This window comes from Centrocercus urophasianus, unplaced genomic scaffold (genome assembly GCF_019232065.1).
Source record: "Centrocercus urophasianus isolate 14NV4802_14NV808 unplaced genomic scaffold, USGS_Curo_1.0 seq_4, whole genome shotgun sequence".
NCBI lineage: Eukaryota > Metazoa > Chordata > Aves > Galliformes > Phasianidae > Centrocercus > Centrocercus urophasianus.
The window spans coordinates 158634-180120 of NW_024884977.1; positions in this window are offsets into that span (position 1 = coordinate 158634).

Sequence of the window (21487 nt, forward strand, 5' to 3'; positions counted from 1 at the left end):
TTTGATATTCAGCAAAAGCAGCTTTTGGCATGATGCTACAACTGAACACACAATTAAAAAAAAAAAAAAATTACATAGATACCTACAACGTACAATATAGAATCATAAAGACCTTAGAGTTGGAAGGGACCTCTGAAGGCCATCTATTCCAACTCCCCTGAAATGAACAGGGACACCACACCTAGATCAGGTTGTCCAGGGACTGATCCAGCCTCTCCTTGAAAGTCTCCAGGGCCTGAGCATCAACCACATCTCTGGGCTACCTGCTCCAGTGCCTCACCATCCTCACTGTAAGAGACTTTTTCCTTATATCTCACCTAAATCTACTTTCTTTGAGCTTGAAACCATCATCCCTTGATCTATAATCACAGATCCTGCTAAAGGGTCTATTCTCTCCTATTCTGTAATTCCCCTTTAGGTACTGACAGGCTGATACCAAAGAAATCATAGAATGACTTGGGTTGGAAGGGACCTCAAGGATTATCAAATTCCAATCCACATGCCAAAGGCAGCGTTGCTTACTGATAGATCAAGTACTAGATCAGATTGCCCAGGTCCCCATCCAAACTGGCCTTAAACACCTCCAGGGATGGAGGCATCCACAACCTCCCTGGGCAGCCTGTGTCAGCACTTCACCACTGTCTCAGTAAAAATCTTTCTCCTGACATAAAACCTAAATCTCTCCTCCTTTAGTTTAAAACCATTACCCTTTATCCTATCCTACCCTTTATCTATCCTTCTAAAAAGTCGATTTTCCTAATGTTTATTAACTCCCTTTAAGTGTCAGGTCACCTCATTAGCTGCTCATAAGCAGCTGAAAACATCTGTTAACTCAGTTTTCATTTGGGAGCAAAACATTCCTGACTGAACAGAACCCAAAGGGACCCTAGAGTTGTGAAATGAATCTCTTGATGGTGGGAGAGTTTCAAGTCTTATCCCATTTATTTCAGAAATGGACACAGATACATATTTCCTCCCAAGCCCATGGGCAGTGTGGAAACATCATTTTGGTGGAGGTGGCACAGCCCATAGACAGCTGCATCACTACAGCAGAGAGGGCAAATAATTCAAAGCAGCTCCATTGCTACAGACAAGATTTAGCCCTTAAAGGCTGGGGTGCAGTTATATTCTGCATTCTTTTAAAAGTGGATCAGTCATTTCCAACTAAAGAATTACTAACTTACAGCATTTATGCTCTTAGGAATTTGAGGAGTCCAATTTTAACTAGGAAAAAGAAAAAAGGAGCTAAGAGGAATAACAAATACTTTCTTAGCGCAGTACTTGAACTGACAAAGAAGGTTCCTTCAGTCCAGCAGTACAGTTTATAAATACCCTTAAACTCCACAGTTTTACCTGACAGTGCACAGTATACATCCTTAAATGTATATACAGTAGATCATGATCTGTAGCTACAAGGAGCTCCCATTACATATGCTGATTTTTTGTTATTATTCACGAAGTACTTGAGAATTCAGCAAGTTAAATGCACCACAGGAATTTGAAATGTTTTATTATCCACAATAGTACATCCCATACAACAAAAAAGAATCAATGCTGCAGAGAGACATTTGACTTCCAACAGCTTCAAAGGCTCATTGAAAGTGAGCAATAAAGACGTTTTAAAATATAAGCCTAAGCAAGTTTGGGTGAATACTATTTGAATCAAAGGAGAACATACTTGGAGAGTTCTTCATGCATTTGAAGGCGAGTATTCTACTACAAAACAAAATGTTTTCTATTCGTATAAAGGCCCTTGGAACAGAAATCAAAGAACCCAAGCAAATAAGTGAACATACCAACGTGCTTTAAGCATGTTAACTACAGCTAATGGCTAATATGCAAACTAAGTAAAATTGACCATTTTGGCACAATAGCATTTTTAAAAACTTATCACATAAGGGTTAAGGATGCTTAAAAGAGTCTTATGAGAATTAAATATGCCATTTATATCAAAGCTTGAGATTTAAGTAAAAACATCAACACATTATTTCTCATTCTGTAGTAGAATATTTGTGATTGATTCCAATATTTGATAGCATTTCAAATATAAATCCTATCACTATATTCAGATTATGCCATGCCTTTTCATGAAATTCTTTGTGACAGAGAGACTAATACTTGACCTTGGTTGAATGGAAAGTTTGAGATCATACTTTAACTGCAGATTAACTTGTATGAGTTCAAATTACAATGCAGAGTTAAACTTCCAAATTTTCATTTGCCATTTCCAGCAATAGTCACCTTCAAAGGAATCACAGACTGGCTTGGGTTGGATGGGACCTCAAGAATCATCAAGTTCCAATCCCCATGCTGATGTAGGCTGGTGCCACTGGCAAGGCATACAAAGCACTGCGCTTGGAGTACAAGAAACTCAGTTTTACTTTGGACAACTGGTGGAAAATATTTAATGCAGCTACAGTACACTATGTCACAATTAGATCTGTGCAGGCCTCCTGGTATGAAGCCTTAACTTCCATTAGCTGGCACAGATTTTTCTATCTCCAAAACACACTGCAGGTGCTGAAATAATTATAGCCCCACTACTCTTACTGCTGTAGATGTTGACACTGACATATTTCTCAGTCCTTGTACTAGGAGGCTTCTCTTCCTACTGAAATGCCTTTCTAACTTAGTGAGCCACTTTCTCCATTATTCTATGGCTATTTCAGTCTCTATGTAACTGGTGTGATTACTTAGTATTAGAATTCAAGTCACATGTCAGAAGTTCACAGGAATTTAAAGAAAGTTCTTTCACTGTTTACATCAACTTATCTTACTGAAGGTAGGAAATTTCATCATAAACATGATAAATTTACACCTTCAGATAGATGCTCTAACCAAACCTAGCCAAATCTTTAGGTAACTCCAGTAATGGTAGTCTAAACCAACACACGAAGGACAGGTCTGAGAATCTGCACATTGAATTCTACAGCTAGTCTCTGAAACTAGCCTAGCTCAATCACTCTAAGTTCTGAATAATGGAATGTTATTTATAAATATTAGAGGAAGTCAGAGGATGGGCAGCAGCTCTGTCACAAAAAAGATTATTATTTGATCCAAGCCAGAGCAGCTGTGTATAGGAACATCATCCTTGTGCTTCTTTTGCATTTGGAGAGCACCACGGTATGAACAAAACAGAACACAGTCCAGACCTATTTTCTGTGATTAAATGCACATTGGCACATTTATGCTTTGCTCCAATTCACAATTGTTATTCATAAAGCACTGCTACAGGAATCATTTGGTTTGTTCTGAAACAGTTTAAAAGCAATAGTATGGCCCTTAGCTGTTTAAGCAGAAGTCCCCAAAGAAGACTCACTCTCACAACTATCACTAACTTCATGATAATTTCGCTTTCCTGGACATAGGCTCAGCTAAGTCATTGACTAAAGCAGCTACCTACATTTGCAACCTGCCAAAAACTACTATTCTTGTAGTAAATGGATGTTTAATTCTGTCCCCAGATTGATGCATGGCATTCTGCTTAAAGCCTAAGAGTTCAACTAAATCCAGTTAGAACCCAATGCATGGGAAAGGATAATATATTGGGCAGTTCTGAGTTTTCTTAGAGATACCAAGAAAAGCTTAGCTCTTGAGAGATCATTGCAAGTACTAACAATGTTAACACTGATGCTTTCATAATTCATAATTTAGCATATGTACAGACAGGCTGAGCTTGACCTGTGCTCCCTGGGGGAGAAGGCTCAGTCACCATTACTGCATATACACCAACGTGAAGTGTTTCACTTCAGTCAGTAGATATACAGGCCTCTTACTACCTAGCTGGTACTTACAAAGAAGATCTCAGACATATAATGGTGATTCACTAGCATCTAAGAGGAAGACTTGCTGTTAAGTCAAATCCTTTACATTCTTGGAACCAAATTTACTCCTGCTGTAGGCCACAAAGGCTTGTTAGAAATAAACCTTTTTCAAGATTTAATTTGTATAGACAAAAAGTTTAGGCACAAACATATTTTCTGTTGAAATTAATAGGAAAAAAAGCCTTTAAATTCAGCAATGCCTGGGTTTGAGCCAACAGAACTTAGAAACATGTTTACTGATAAAAATGCAGTTGCATTAAAATAATCAGATATACTTGATTATACCATCACTTCAATGAATGATGGCATTTTTTTCTTACTTTTTTCTTTCTCAACTATAAATAGAGTGATATCACCTTGAGTTGAGAAATGATCGCAAACTTTCTAGAATATGATTTCTGATCAAGTGCTGCAACTACTGCATCAATAACTACGCCAGACAGAATCAATGCGTGATAAGGTCAGCTCTCAGTTCCATGACATTTTAAAAGCAAAGGCTAAGATCCACAAAAGAATTTACAGACCTAAAGTGACATTTGGTAGTACTCCCAAGGGTCAAAACAAGACAAGGTGAACTTATACCTCTACGTAGAAAGTACATGAAGGAAATGTTAATGGAGAAAAAGAAGCTCCTCAAAAGCACTTAGGATAGGACGTTAAGAATAGAAACACTGGCACAAAAAGATATCCCACTTACTACAAAGACGTAATCTAAGTCTTCTCAACTCACACACTGGTATTGGGCCTGTTTTTTACATTTTTGTGCTGGTAGATGGTAGAAAACAGATGTGTTCGGGTGCTGAGCACATCCCCGACCTCAGCGACATGCTTTCTCTGCCTAGGCAGTGGTGGGACTTTATTTCAAGATAGACATAAGCACAGGTACTTTACCAGCAAGTACTGAACGTCTGGATCTCACTGTCTTAGAAGGTTGCCATGATTGCCTAAAACAAATTGCTAATTATTGTGAACGTTCCAGGAGAGACAATAAAGCAAAATAACAGCCAGACTACTGCAAGTAGGCATTCAGAAGTCTGTGATCTTTTCTTACAGTCCTATACATTGAAATTCGGAGTAATACATCCAGTGTCCCATTCCTCACGGCACTGCACTTCCATACTAACTACTTACATCAGCGTCCTTTTATTTTCCTGTCCCTCACTCTTTGAAATAAATAACATGCTAAAATAACAAAATAAATGAAGAGTTTACAACTGTTCTCTCATTCATGGGCTGCAGACTCACAGTAATCTTGATGCCAAAATTCACATACCTTGCAGCATAACACAGCAAAGAAATATTTTTTTTATCGATTCAAGGCTTATGAATTCCTCATTCAAGAAGATGTTTATGCTCAATTACCTTGAACTGCTGCCTTTTTCTTTTTTCTTTTTTTTTTAAGAATACACTCTGCTTTTCGTAAGCAAGTGGTGATTCTTTTTTTATTTTTTTATTAATTATTATATATTTATAGCAATATTATTTTTTATATTTTTTATTAAAAGTGCCAGGTACATAATCCAATGATTACTGAGGTCTTGTAATAGAAGATCTATTGATTTCTATAGGAATTATATTTCAATTACTCCATTAAGAATTAATTTAACAGAGAATCAACAGTTTTTACCACAGGTGATAGGCTTTTAAGATGGTAGATGAAACCCAGGTGCCCAAATTAGAGAAAAGAGCCACTTCTCTGCTGAGCAAAGGATTACCTGTTCTCTCAGTCTGCTTTGTACCATTCAACACAAAATGAAAGAACTCCAACAACAGAACATCTCTCTTTTGCTGAGAACTGTGCCAAAAACTGGGCTGATGCTGAACACACCGTGTTAACTGATTTCTTTAATAAGCATATTTGTCAGGAAAAGATAATTTTTATGTTTTAATTTATGGAATGCATGTAACTGGATGTTACCATTAAAATTAAATGACAGGATCATTAAAAGATTACCTACATTCACCTGGCTAATACAATTTAGATAAAGAAAAAAAGTTCTTTTTCATAGGAGGTACTGACAGCTGTGGGCACAGGTTGCCAGAGAGGCTGTGGATGCCTCGTCCCTGGAGGTGTTCAAGGCCAGGTTGGATGGGGCCCTGGGCAGCCTGGTCTGGTATTAAATGGGGAGGTTGGTGGCCCTGCGTGTGGCAGGGGGGTTGGAGATTCATGATCCTTGAGGTCCCTTCCAACCCTGGCCATTCTGTGATTGTGTGGCCAGAGAGCTCTTTATTTAATAATAAATAAGAACGGTTGTTTTGAAAAGCAAACAATTATTCTTATTTATTTTGACGTGCGTGAAGTCTTGTTATTTTACAGAGTGAAACAAAACAACCATGAAAATGCTGCAGAGATTCTGGTAAGATCTCTACTCCTTTAAGAAGAATATTACAAATGCTAAATTCTCTGTTGCTGTGCCAAAATGCTGCTGTCTTTGATCTGACGTATGCAGTCCAAAGTGAGAAGTGGTGTGAAGGGCCCTGGTACTCACCCACTGCAGATGACAAAGAAAGTTAAATAACAAAGGAGAAGAAACCTCTTTCCCCTAAAACCTCATTCCTAAAAATTTCTGTAAAATCTGTATAGATCAGCCTGGGACAACAGCATGGCCTATATTGCATAGTGCAGAATAACCTAAATATTATGTTATGTAAGGGGAAAAAAGTTATTATCTTTCCTCTGCATGAAATGGTTTGGATGTACTGGAACTAGTGCGTAAGTACTGTGATTGTATCCACACAAGAGTTCACCTATTTATCAGTATAAAAAATAGGCTCCATATACTTTGTTGTGTAGAGTTATAGAAGTTATAGAAGTGAGATTGAATCTAGTATCAGCTTCTGTAATCAGGATTTACTCTAGACAGAATGAAAATGATTAAGAAATATGGTTAGGACATGAAGTGAAAGATTGAAGAAAAGAGAAAATCAAGAGCTCATTATGCTTAACTATTTGGAGTGGACATATGAGAAAAATATCTCTTTAAATTGACTTAGAGATGTGCTATGATCTGAATTTTGATGTGAAGACTAGAATCATAGAATGGTTTGACCTGGAAGGGACACCAAAGGTCATCAGTTCCAAGCTCCCTATGCTTAAAAACAAATGCAGCCTTTTTTGAATAAGATACATTAACATTTGTCTTATCAGTTATTACAATTAAGTTTTAAATTGAGATGGGAAGTATTCTGCTTTTACCAGATTTGGAGAAAAAGGACAGGGTGAAAGGAAAGCAGAATTTTGTCCATTATATTTTGTGAATGACATTTTAAGATTAGAAATATTTCTTTTTTCTCAAAATCCAGAATCAGTTCAGTATGAGAGTTGGTTTTCTTTGGCAGAATTTGAACAAAAAATATATTCCAGTTATTTAAACAGTTACTTTACATAATTTTGTAGTGCTTTTTATGTGAGTATGATTCACACTATTTCCTCAAAAAAAATGTCATCTCAGTACAAGATGTTCAATTTTCTCTAATGTTGATATATAGACATGAGAGGAAGAGAGGGAAAAAAGCAGTTCTTTGCATATTTTTACTTGAAGTGTGATAAATAAATGCAAATGTCTCCCAGAGCATACATTTTCTCTGCAGGAGCTGATTATTAGTCATACAGCTGGGAAGAAATCTGTTTGATGCTTTAAAGACTGCTAGAAGACAGACAGCTATGGTGCCATGGTAGATTGTTCTGACATTGCTTTCATTTGCTAAAACTGAAAACAAAGATTTATTTGCCATGTCAACCTCCAGCATTTCTGATGACTGATAGCTGATGTTAAATGGTGAGATTAGCTCCATTTATAAGTTATTATAATGGAACAGGCCAACCTTTATCTGACCAAAGCATTTTGTGGGTGAAAAACATTTAATTTTCTGATGAATTTTAGGGGAAGGTGCCCAAAGAGAACAGCAAGAAATCCCCCAGGCTGCCCAGGGCCACATCCTGTCTGGCCTTGAATACCTCTAGGGACAGGGCATCCACAACCTCTCTGGGCAGCTGTTCCAGCACCTCACCACTCTCATAGTAAAGAACTTTTCACTATAGTCATAAGTGCAGTATTCAGAGTTAATTATGGATGAACACAAAAACGTAATGTAAAACTCAACCCCAATAAAAATGATGTAGAGTGAATTGGGAAACAATTAAATGAGGCTTCCACAAGGATAAATTCATATATTAAAAATTAAATTCTTCCCGAATTTACCATAATTATTTACCTCCCTGCAATTTGATTTCACAGGCATTTGTCAGCTTCAAAAAAAAAAAAAAAAAAAAAACCCAAAGAAAAAAAAAAAAAAAGAATTTGAAAGACTGACTGGCAAATGCCAAACCTTTATCTTGTCAAGAAGGAGGTACTTTTATTCTATTATATAATTTGACTGGAAGGGGTTGCTGGTTGCAAAGGCAAGAGAAATGTCAAAGACCAGTAGAGTCCAGGAGATAAAAAATATTAAACAAAAGTCACAAAAGCAGGAAAAGGAGATAAAATGATAAGAACACAATAGGAAAAAACCTTAAGAAATCAGAAATAGGCAAAACAAAAAAAGCAGGTCTAGATTCCCAGTTTCTTCAGCTTGACAAGTGTCCAGGAGAGAAGCTCACTGTGGGGAATGGGTATATTTACAGGAAGAAGATAAAAGGGATGAGACACATGAGAAAAGCCAAGAAGGCTCACATCCCTGCATACTCTGACAGCAGGAATACAACCAGAACACACATTTCTCACTGCAAGGAAAAGAAAATGCAACAGCTTAGACAAACAGTTCATTGCAGACTAAGTCTAAAATCTTTGGGGCCAAGTTAATTTTAACAATTTTGCTAACTCATCATGCTATATCCACAACATAATGCACTAAACTTCGGTGGAACACAGTTACTCCTCTCTCTATTTATTTAAACAAGGGTGATTATGTCAACAGTGTCATACCTGCTATTTAAGCTGAAGCTTGTTTTGGTACAAAACCATATCAGCCCAATGAGATCCATTCTACCCCAGGTTCTTACATACATATTTGATCATGTTTGGTTTTTTCTTAGTCGATCTCTTAGTCGACCACATGCTTTTACTGCATGCAACGAAGACCTTTAAATTAATTTTTCATAATACTAATTATCATACACCACCCATTTGGTTACTAAGCGTGTGGATGCACTACTAGTCCAGAGATCTCTTCCAATCCCCACAATTCTGTGAACTCCTCTGTTCTGGATCTTCCTATTTGTATTTGTGCTGCTGACTAATGAAGGATTTGCTCTGAGTTGTCAAAGAGAAGCAAAGAACATTCCTGTGTCATTGACAAATGCTATTCATTGCAAGGCAATTTCTACGTGGCTTTTAAACACATTTAACAATAGGTACTGGAATACCACACAGTTATTTATCATCTGTGTTGAGTTTGCTTGTGTGCTGCAAAACCAGAGCCAGCCTTGACAAACATTTCCTTTTTCCTTGTTTGTCTAGAACAGGCAGCACCCTCTGCAGAAAAACAAGTTTCACAAATCAGAAACCAAGTCCATAGATATGTTTCCCCCCCATCCTACCTGCTGCTCATATCAAAGCGTGATCTCTTGAATTCCCTGTCATTGCATGACCCATGCTACTACCTAATCTGCAAAGGTGCTGGGTGGCTGAGGTGCTGGGGTTGGGTGCAATGGCTCAGCTCTGCCTTTCACTGCAAGCACAGAAAAAAGGGGTGGAGGAGCTCATTCCCTCTCTTCATATAATTTAAGCTGCCAACTGTCACAGAAATGTTTGCAGCCCAAGGACAGGACAGAGTGAGAGTTGGAAAAGCAACAGTAGCAATCTTTTCTGCTGAAGCTAAGCAGCTACTCAGGGATAAATTAAAAATTCATTGAGCCAAGAAAAAAAGAAAAAGGCTTAACAGACCAGTGCTTTGGGTATCTCATTATCTGACAGGGAAACACAGCTTTCTCTGCTGCTCTGCTGAATGCTTAATGAAAAGAAAGCCTTCTATAGCACTGACACAGAATGGCAGACTCCTTACCCCTGGCTACCTACTGCAGCTCTTGGACGCTAGACAAGCAATGGCTGTATTTCCTGCACCAGCAAATGCTTAGTGTTGCACAGCAGGTGTCGTCTTAAGAAGAGCAGAGTGTTTTCCCTGGGGGCAGAGCTGTGCTGCAGAGTCTATTTTGCCCACATCCACCAAAAGTTATCAGCTGAAAACAAGGTAGAGCAAGCAGAAACACGTTGGGATAAACTGAGTAAACTAATTCATTGAAAGTTAAATTCTCTGGTCATAGTTCAAATTATTAGAGAACAATCAAGTTAGTTTTATGACCCAATAAGAAATAACAATTGCTTAGTCCACCATTCTGACAAGTGATCATGTAATCTTAGAATAATTCAAGATGGAAAAGAACTACGATATCATCCAGTCCAACCCCAATCCACCAACGTGCTCACTGACACCACGTCTTCAGTCAACACATTTCTAATAAATGTCATTTTCACACTCCATCTTTTCTAGTATGCAGAAGTATAGTTTGCAAGTATCACCTAACAGGCCATACATTTTGAGCAGAAAAGAACTAAGGAACTGTACGTTATGTGCATCCTTTTCTTGCCACCTATTTTCTGCGTGTCAGGAACTCAGCCATAGAGGCTTAAAACTCAAATCAATTACAGTTGAGCAAGAAAAGAGATCTGGAAGGGCACAGCAAAGGTACCGCTATTGCCATACCATAGCATGGGCAACTCTGGTTAGTACCAGATAGACCAATGGGCTATTTGCTTTAAGTGTGTGGTAACAAAGCTCATGACAGCACCTCAAAAGAGCGACAGTACATAGATAGAGAGGCAACTGAAACTTTTTATAATTATTTTTTGACTGATAATATACAAAATGTTTCAAACTCTGAGAATGGACCCTCCTGTGCTGTTACAAAGCATGGCCATTCAGGCCAACGACATAAAGCAAGTCATTTATAACAGGCAAGGATCAAGTCTTGAGCACATGGTTTGAAGCCACTGAGCAGTCCACAAAGCTGTGAGAGGACCTCAAAGCATTGCTCAGAGTAAAAAATTACAAAATACCATTTTCCTTTAAAATCATTGGTGTATTACACTTTGAAATTAACTTATAAACTCAAAACTGGAAATGCAAAAGTGACGGGGTAAAATCAACTAAATTAAAGAACCGCAACAGTGACAGACTGGATTTGAAGATTCAGTGGTTGATAGCTGCTGCCCAAAAGACTAAGATGAAATCAAGAACAAGAGAGCAGGAATCCAGAAGGTGTAGTAGAAATACATCTTCCAGGCATAGATTCTTTGTAATCTGTACAAAGTATTTTTAGTTAACGTAAGCTAGAGTTCAGTTCTGTGGTCATATAAAAAGTGAAGTTTAATTCTTGCACTTTCACCTACAGTCTATGTAACATCCTTCCATACATTTGTATAGCCATGTATTTATAGGAACACATGCATGTGTATGCTGCACAGAAACTGAAGCAGCATTCACTATGTGAAATCAAGCACTTTATTGAAAAGAGTAGTCCATTAACTGCCCCGTGGGGAAAAAAAAAAAAAAAAAAAAAAGGAGAAATTGAGAAATATACATAAACAGTTCATTTTATCATATCCATTACATACTATAAGAAAAAAGGTGGCGAAAATATTTTAGATGTGATGGATTTTTTTTATTCAGCCCATGCCCTAGTAAACGGGCCTGAGCCATAGGCTGTTTACTCTAGAAGAGGTCGTGTAGGACCTGAATGAACAGATAAATAGAGAAGGGATCATCAGCTTATTTACTCTGAATGGAGTAAATAGCAGAGTGTTTCCCACAGCTGATCTTCATTCAACCCATATATGTACTTCTGCTGATGCATTCTTGATTTGAAGCAGAAAGATCATGGCAAAGAACTATACAAAGAACTGCAGCTTCCAGAGTAGTTAGCAACATTGGTAGTCAGATGCTAGGGCTATGTAGAGGATAATGTTAAAAAATGGGGGAAAAAAGCTAATTTCAATACCAATTTGTCAGGCTCCAGATTCCAGGTGCTGTGTACCACCAGGCTGAGAAGCACTTCGGTAGCTGGCAGTTTGTATTTTTTTTTTCCTCCAGTTACCTTCTGTCACTTCTTACTTTCTTTTTCCTCACTTCTTTGATCTTGAAGCACATTCTCATTACAAACCAGCTGCCTTCAAAAAAGTGTCAGAATTACATTCTTTTAGATCAGCAATTGCCTGACCCAACATCAGAAGTAGCAACTAAAAATCAGTGCCATTTACAGTATTATGATCCTCATTCCCAGTGTAAAGAGAAGAATCTCTGCGCTCCTGTTTGCTCCTGTTTGTATCTTTCATTGAACATTAATTTATCACTCTTCCAAGCACTGATTTATTTGAATATTTTCTCCACACTTATTTTTTATTTACTGTTCCAAAATGATACACTGAGCTGCAGTAACTTTAATGGATGATTCAATATAATCTATCCCTGAGTCCTGGGGACTGCTAAAATCCATCAGAGCAGCAGCTTGTAGTGATCCTGAAAAAGAAAGTCCATGGTGGTGTAGCTACATGTACATTAGTTACAGCAACCAGCCTATTCTTTAGAGTCTGCTTGATTGGAAGTTTCAAGGGGAAATAATAAAGGAATCTCAAACTTTCCCAAGTGAGGAAGCATTTGATCTTTGTGGTAAAATTACTTAATATCAAGACTTTGGGTGATCGAAAAGCACTGAGATCTTACACCAAGAAGGAAAGGAAGCATTTGGGGCAACTTTCTTTGACCAGTTGCAAACTGGGAGATAGAGGGACTTGCTTTGTCACCAAAGGGAACAAAAGGGTACAGGGGAGAGTAAATAAATAATTTCTGTGCTGGAGAAGAGAGGAAATGACTGGCAGCCAGGTGTGCCTATCCCAGGTGCAAAGCCTTGGACAGCAGGTACAACTGCCCCATTGAAGAGATGCAGAAAGTAACCTGTAAAGGTCTTCATGAGCAGGTTTGATGAGCAATTAGCGAGCAGCAGTTACTGGCCTGTGGAGCATACCAGAGGTGAGGACAAAGGGAGGACTCCCATCCAAGAGGCTTCTCCTTCTTCCAGGCCCAACATCTTTCCTGTGGTCAGCAGCATTCTCATTCTGACAGGAAGAGCTGCCAGCCCAGTTGTTCAATTTTTTCCCTTTCATCTGAGCTTCATCACAGCCATTTACAATGATCACGGCAGCATTTCCCATTTCACTGATTCTGATGCAGAATTGCCTGCTCAAGGCTATCAGCGAACATCAAGAGAAAGAATCAGTTATGATGAAGACAAGTATATCCATTCTGCTATTGGGAAAAGCAGCAGCAGAAATTCAGCAAACACATCTTTCACAGCACACTCATAGGCACTGCCAAAGACAACACGTCAGATCTCAGCTCCAAGCAACCTGCTCCTGCCAGACACTGCCATTCCTAAAGTCATTTGGAAATGAAGATAGCAGTAAAGGATTTAAACGCTTTGAAGTGAAAAGAGATAATGGGTGTTGATCAAGAGTTTAAGGAATGTAAATAGTGCAGGAAATCTCTTGTTCAGAGTGTATTTTTTAAATTGACTTAATCTGTTTTTGTTTTATTGAACAGTTGCCTGCAGCAGAAGAAACAAAGAAACTAATAAAATACATGAATTTTCAACAAGATTTCTAATAATCTGACAAATGCGGAGTTAATCTGCCTCCACTCAATCAGTGTTTCCACCTGGGCCTGGCTTCCCTTCCCATGTCATTACTGCAGGCAAGACATCTTCCCAAGTAAGAAATCCAGCACAAGAAAAGTAATTCATGACTGTATGATGATGAATATCATGTTTCCCCTGGGCTGTCAGGAAGTAAAAGACCTTTGTATTTCAAAACAGAAATCAGACTTCATGAAGCTTACTTATAGGACATTGCCCCCTCTTTAAAGTTGTTTCCAGTTAACATTTAGGCACAGAGAGGAGACAGAGTGCCATCTAAGACAGCATCATTTTGATGATGACACAGAGACTGTAGGCATAATATATACAGGTTATTTTCAAATACTGTTTATCTTTACTGGGACTTAAATCTGTTTTCATGCAACACTTCAATAATTATTTTCACTGAAAGTCATCACAATGAATATTCAGCAATGATTAAGCTTATTTATCACTCTTCATAGCATTCATTCATGTGCTGGCTGACATGAAAATCAGTTCCTACTACTATATATATATTTTTTTTCATACAGATTTAACTAAAATGGAATTTAATTCATTTGAAACAATTACAGTCAGACTGTTTCCTTTCCTCACACACCTCGTGTATTAAGAAGGAAAAATACAAAACTCCTTATACTTTTGTATTTGTCCAACTACTCTTAACTATCATCATTTTCAAACAGGCCTTCAGCTTCTTGGCATACTGATCACAGATTGGAGCTTAAGTCACATATGAAGCAGTAGATAGACATGATAAATATAGAATAACGATTAGTAAGAAAGATTGCCAGCAGAGTAAAAGAACAGGTTGTCTATATATCATGGAATTTTGTAAGAACAGCAAAGAACATAAAGTGAAAAGGAGGATGATACACAACATCTGTCTACCCACAGATATACACGATAAGAAATGCTCCAAAGGGCTATTACCATATTGCAGCTCAATCACTTCCAGAGCCCCAGCTCTTTGGGTGCATTATGTATTTCTAAACCATACGTCGTCATAATGTATTTTTACTGTAAACCACGGATGGGATTCTTTAAAAACAAAACAAAACAAAACAAACAAAAAAAAACAATCACAAAACTGTAAGGATTGAAAAGGACTTACATAGATTATTATATCCAACCTTCAAAAATCTGCCCTAGGAAAAAAAGAAAAGGAAAACAAGAACATGCCCTTACTTATAGTACGCTTTATTTAAAGTAGATCCAAAATCCTTTGCGTTTGGCTATCACTCTCACAAAAGAATTGAAAGATTTCTCCTTCCTTCTTCTCAGTGAACCAGAAATGCACACCAGCTGCTTGATGGTATTTTAGTATTTCTAGTCTTGGTCCCATCAAAATACATTTATATCTAAAAACATTTGACAATGGGTTTTTAATAAGACAGAGACTTGAGAAGTGCAAGTGAATTAACCTGTAAGTTTGTTTGCTGGAAGAAAGCACCACCAAACTATGGTAACAAAACACTTTGCAATGTTCCAAGACGTACTGTAAACCCTGATCCTCCTAAACAAGCAATACGTTGGGGACTAACTGCAAGCGTGATTATAACATTAGCCCCGGGCTCTTGAACATGTTACATTCATTTTCCAGTTTAATGAACTGTTCATTCCACAGCATTTAAACTTATTTCTTGCAGAAATCTTACCACTGGAGGAGACACTGGAACTCCTCTTTTAAAGATAACAAGGACAGGGCAAAGCAAGGAAGGGAGTGAGAGTGTGAGTGAGGCTAGTCTGACAGCTTACGAAAGCCAACAGGTAAGACAAAGGCTGCATAACAAGATGATGTAAATATAATGTAATAAAGTAATGCCAGACTTTTAGTATTTCCTCATTTGAAACAAAACACCAAAGCTCCACCAGCTGCCAAAGCTAAGGGTTAAAATGGTGGCACATCCATACTATACTTATTATTTCCCCCTCAGAGGAATTCGCCTTCCTGATCGAGTTCAAATCAGATCCAAAACACTGGCATAATCCACCGCTGAGAAGTTGGTGAGTGTGCTTCTTCCGGAGCAAAGCAACAGCACCTGCAATTGGTTCACTGCTCAAGCCCAGAGCAAGATGCCTGCCCACCAGAGCATGTTTCTCAGCACATGATCAGACTGGCAGCTGCCGAGGGCTGCTGATCTTGTATTTCTGGGTGTGCTCGAGGATGAAGCCTCCCCATTAATGCATGTTCATGCGTTGCTTTTTGGGAACCGCCTCGTTGCAACTCTCCTTTCACAGCTCTGGTGTGAAAACAGCACTGGCTATTTTCTGAGCCAGAGCCACAATCACTGCTTCCCCCAGGACTGATGGCTCCTCAGGCAGGCTGACACACTCAGTTCCAAAACCTGTCAATGTTTCACAGCCATGGGAGGCAGCCAGATTTCCCTTGGGAGCAATGAAGGAGGGTTGGACATACACAGAGTGATAACAAGTGAGACAGTGTAGGATCCAGCTTTAGAGAGCTAACAACAGCTACATATTCTGAAGGCCTTACTTACACTGAGTAATGGTTATAGGACCAGCCTTACTGGTTTTACTCAGGAATTCACGAGGAAAAGGATTCCAGAAATTGTCCTTTCCATTAAAGTGCAGGATGATTTTGTGGGGTTTACTTATCTACAGAGCTGTAAAAGCCTGAAAATATGCACAAATAAAACATGCCCCCAAAACAATTTCTGTACTAAGTTCTGAATTTAGAGCAGAACAGCAAAATGCAGTGACTTTTGTCCAAAAGATTTCGTATCTTTAATCCTTGTCTTTCAAGGTATGGAGGGTCAAAAGGGATTCATGGTTGTAACGGCATTTACTCCACAAACTGAAGGAGTTTTGGACACAGCTTGTACTTGTCATATTTAATCAACAAAGCCCAAGGAGAGACTACTCTACTTATGGCAAGAGTTTCTGACCCTAATTTTGGACTTTGACAGACTCAGTAAAGTTCCAGCACTTTGGCATGGGGGATGTTTTAATCGTTTTGGTTTTTGTAACCACAATTCTGATAACAGCAGATATGATTTCTCTGACTTCCCTGTGCAAAAATCTATTTCTGTCACCTGTAACCAGCAAGGTCTATCCGTACAAGGCAGAAACCTGGCATAGCTGTTTCAGTTTTGGACAGAAGTAACCACAATGTCACTGTGATTTTAGACAAAAAAAATTATGAGAGAAGATATACAGAGGGGCAGAAAAATAATTTCTGCAGCTTTACTATTGTGGTTTGAAAGGCCAGTCTTTATGTTTCATCAGAAGATTTGCTTTGCTTGTCAAGGCATTGGCTTCTAAGGAATATTCTTGAAATAGAAAAGGAAAATCACAAAAATAACCAAGAAATTAGGTCTGGAAAGAAATTTTCACACTGAGGCTTACTGCACTCTATTAAAATCCTCACATTTAACTCTCAGCTCCTCCATTCTTATAAGATTGCAATAGCACCAGCATTATAAAATCACTACCCACAGAAATCAAGTGGTTGGCAGGAGAGATTTTATAGAAAAGACACCACACGTTTCTGCTGCACATAGGAAAATGAACTTTTTTTTTTTTAAACTTTTCACATAAAAATAAAACAATATGGCAGAGAGCTGAATAGCTGCACAAACAATTGCAGATAAGATTGGTGGGGTGTTGAATCAGGAGACAGGTCTGCTGCTGCACTTTCAGAGTGTTTTTAGAGAAGAGGAGGCTCAGGGGAGACTTTGTCGCTCTACAACTCCCTGAAATGAGGATGTGGTGAGAAGGCTGTTGGCCTGTTTTCTCATGTAACAGCAATAGAACTAGCAGGAATGGCCACAGATTTTGCCTACAGAGGTTAAGATTGGGTATTAGGAGAAATTCCTTCTCCAAACAAGTGGCTGGACACCAGCAAAGGCTGCCCAGGGAGGTGGTGGAGTCACTGCGCCTGGAGGTGGGGACTGGTTGGACTAGATGACTGTGAAAGCCTTTTCCACCCTTAACAATTCTATGAAACAGTAGTCTTCTTGGCTGACTACCCACATATATAAGCAGCATTAAATGCCAGATAATCTGAAACGGACAAAACTTTTTCTCAAAGAAGGCTGGAGTCCTTTGAATGATTCCAAGTACTGGAATCTTGGAATCTTACATCTATGGTATGGTATATTGGCCTATCCTAGGTATATTCCCCCAGTGTTACGGCTGTGACTTCTGAAGTACAGCTCTTACACCTCCTTCTGAAAGACCAGGGACAGACTCCAGTGGGATGAAAAGATGCAGGCATGGAGGAGAAAACATCGTAATGGAGGTAGTCAGAACTCTGACGTTGTAGGATACAAGGTGCTAAAAGCAAGATAAATACCATTTCATTTGCTCTAAATCAGTGCATAATTTCAAGAAAGATTCACATTTCTGAGTACAATATTTACATTGTCAGTAAGTCTATTTTCTCAATATGTCTTATGGTAACCTCTGTTCTGATTCAGTCTGCAACCACTATTCACATCCTAAAGCACTCTGGTGGATGATGCATTTTAAGAAAGTAATTGGGATGGGAAATAAAAAGCTTTCTTTCAGGTCAGAAAGGCACCTGCAGCCCTCCCACCCTCCCTCCCTCCTTCGGTGAGCAGCCCAAGCCGTGCAAGTCCTTTGAAGAGAAGGGTTAGGATAGTGGCCAGCCTGAACCATGCCTGCAACTGTGAACAATAAACATCTGGGAAATAGATCGATATTAGATTAGCTGCAAGTGCAAGCCTGTGAAGAAGATAAACACCAAAAACTAACCCCTCTGAGAAGGTTACAAAAGAGAACACAAAAAGGTAAGGACTCCATATTAGGGTTGTAAATCACAAAACCATGACAAGGGTGCAATGTTCAAAGCAGGAAAATCAATCTTTTGTTAAATCTCAAAACATGAGTTCCAAAATTATTGTTCACACACGTGTAGAGATGAAGAGTTTTGCCCCAAGTGTACTCAGAACTTACAAGAGAAGAAATAAAGCTGTTAAACTCACCTGAAAGTATTTAATTTACAGGTTTGGTATGTTTGCAGAATATTTAAAAATTACTATTTTTTTTTTTTTTAAGTTTTGTTTGTTTGTTTGTTTTTGTTTTTTTTCTTTAATCTCTCTGACTTTTCAGTTTGCCAGTCAAAACTAAACTGCATACTGATTATGTCTCAGGTCTCCCAGCAAAGAGCATGCATGCATTCAAGACAAACAGGATGTGCACATAAGTGAGCATGAGTGCCTGGAGCAGCGTGAGAAAGATCAGGCTGCATTCCTTGTCTCTCCCTCCTCCCTTCACCAGACCCTTGATAGGAGGGGTCAGTCAACCCCCCTCCTTTGACATCCCTCCCTGTAGCAGCTGTTTCACCTTCATTCACTCTACACCTCCTTGCCTAGTTCGTAATTCTGAAACAGTTCTAAAGAAATATGTTAAACATTCCTGTGTGTCTGTAAGCATACACACACATGCATTCACAATATTCTGCTCTAATTGAGTTTTTCCTATTAAAATAATAACAACCTCCAGGACCAGTGTGTACTAAAAGGCATGACAGCCATTTCTGTAAAAGGCAGTGAATGAAGGTAACTGCCTGCAACAAGATTTGCCAGTAACAATACATGCAGGTGACATCCCAGACGTTTACTGAGACTTCATTACCTCCCTAACCACAGTGAGATTATCTGGATGCCACCCACACCTTTTGCACAATGAATTATGTTCTGAAAGTCTTCATTACATGTACCAATCACATTGCAAAGCAGATGTTTACATTATTTTATAAGGTTTTTAGATAAGATTTCCCTAAAGATACAAGTTATTTGAAATTGAATAAGGAAATACTGTAGGAATGGTTTAGGTTTTTTTGTTTGTTTTCTTAAGTGACATACTGGAATTATCCCATATTAAATATCTCAATTATCCCATTTATCCCATAGGTCTAGTAAATATGTTTGCTTTTCTGTCTAGCTCTGCAAAGTTTGTCCTCACACTGCTGAGACAACACTGAGTTTCTTGACCACTTGGGCACACTGGTGGCTCAAGTTCAGCTGAGAATCAGCCAACACCTCTAGATCCATTAATTCAAAATCTCTCCTTGTTAACATGCATTGCTGTGTCAGGTTAGTGGGTCTCTAACACAGACATGCACAAAGGCAAGCACAGTGAAAATTGACCTTAAAAAGCAGCAAAGTCATCCTTTTGGTTTCAGTTGTCCTTGTCCTCAAGCACAACCTATTTCACGATGCAAACTTTGTAATTACAATCTCCACTTCTAATGAAATGTCCTTTTAGCAGCCCCTGATTACTATCACAGTGAGGCATTCCAGACTGGGAAGTGCATCTCAGCACAGTACTTGGAAGCATTCTTTCTTACAGCCACACATAACCTCCAGGAGCATTGCCAGGTTTCAAAGTTTATCTATACACTGGGCACTCACTCAGTCAAGCAGGACTTGCAGGTTCTTTTTTATTATTATTATTTGTTTTTGTTTTTTACAGATTCATTTCAAGGATGAGGCCACTGATTTTTACACTGATTTTTTCCCCACTGATTTCAATGTTTCATGTGTATATGACTTTGCACAGAAAGACAACGTAGAAAGCCTGTATAGAGCATTCAAGTTTTAGTCACCCACGAGCGATATCCATGGATCTCATTTGCTTCTGGACAGATGATGGTGGCAATCCATAAGGAAAGATGGGAGACTAATGGCAAGGGATACTCTGCTAATGAAGCAACTTCAGCAAGATGAGCCGCAAGCTCATGAAGCCAAACCATGACTTAGAAAAGGTCAACTTTGCTGGACCTTAGCAGAAGATGCACTTTCAAAACAGAGATTATTCACAGCTTGGACCGCAGTCTGACCTTTTCAATAATCCTGAAGCTAAAATATATAAAAAGTAATAATGGAGAAACTCCAACAAAAGTAGCCAAAATACTAAGCCAGCAAGCCATGCTAATCCCGTGCTGCCGACTCCTTTCCCTTGCCCCACAATCAGTTATTACTATGAAAACTCTGACCTAAAAGCAACAGTAGATCCTTATCTTTTTATGGTTTTGTAGTGAATTCAAACCAGCAAGAACTCTGGTGGAACCTCCTCTTTAAATTCAACAGGTGCTCTTTTGTAGTCATAGAGCCATTTATGGGTAATGATGGGTAAAAAAATAAAATAATTGTCATCCTTGAAGAGAACATCAGCCTCGGAGTCATTTGGCTAGGGTTCTTAAAGAAACTTACCTTGCAGCTGCCCTATATCACATGCACAAAATAACAGAGAATTAAAGAAATATCTTTTTTCCCCCCCTCTTTTCCACAGAACTTTACAGGACACAGATTTTTTCCTTGTTAAAAAAAAATTTCTGAGACTTCCAGAAATCTAATAGTACACTCCTTGCAATCCTTATTCCAATTCAAAGCCACAATATGTGCCCACAATACCAACACCAAACAGTAAATCAAAAATGCAGTTCTGGGAAATACAGGAAATTTTTGTACAAATAGTACCACCTAGTGGACTAAAAGAATACAGAGCAGTTAGACCTATCCACATTGACTTGAATCAAGATCATCCTTACACAAATGCCATCATAATTTAACTAGTGCAGATAGACATATAACAAACTGCCAGACCTTCTTAATGAAGCTCCAGAAAGGTCACTGACTTCTGTTATACACATTTGCTGTTAAATCACCTAGCAACACATGCAAGAACCATGCTGCTACTGCACATACCACAGTTACACGGAAGCGATTTAAGATGACTGCAAAACAAACGCGTTACTTCATGACAGTATTTGGTAGCATGGTAGAAGCAGACAAGAAAAAAACAAACAAAACCTCCCAGTGTTTTCTGTTATTACTGCTCTATGAAGTATGAATATTATGGATCTTACACTGCTATGAAATCCTCAGCACAGCATTAACCAAAGAGCTTTGCTACCTGTAATTGAGAATCACAGAATCACCTGGGTTGGAAGGGACCTCAAGGATCATGTAGTTCCAACCCCCCTGCC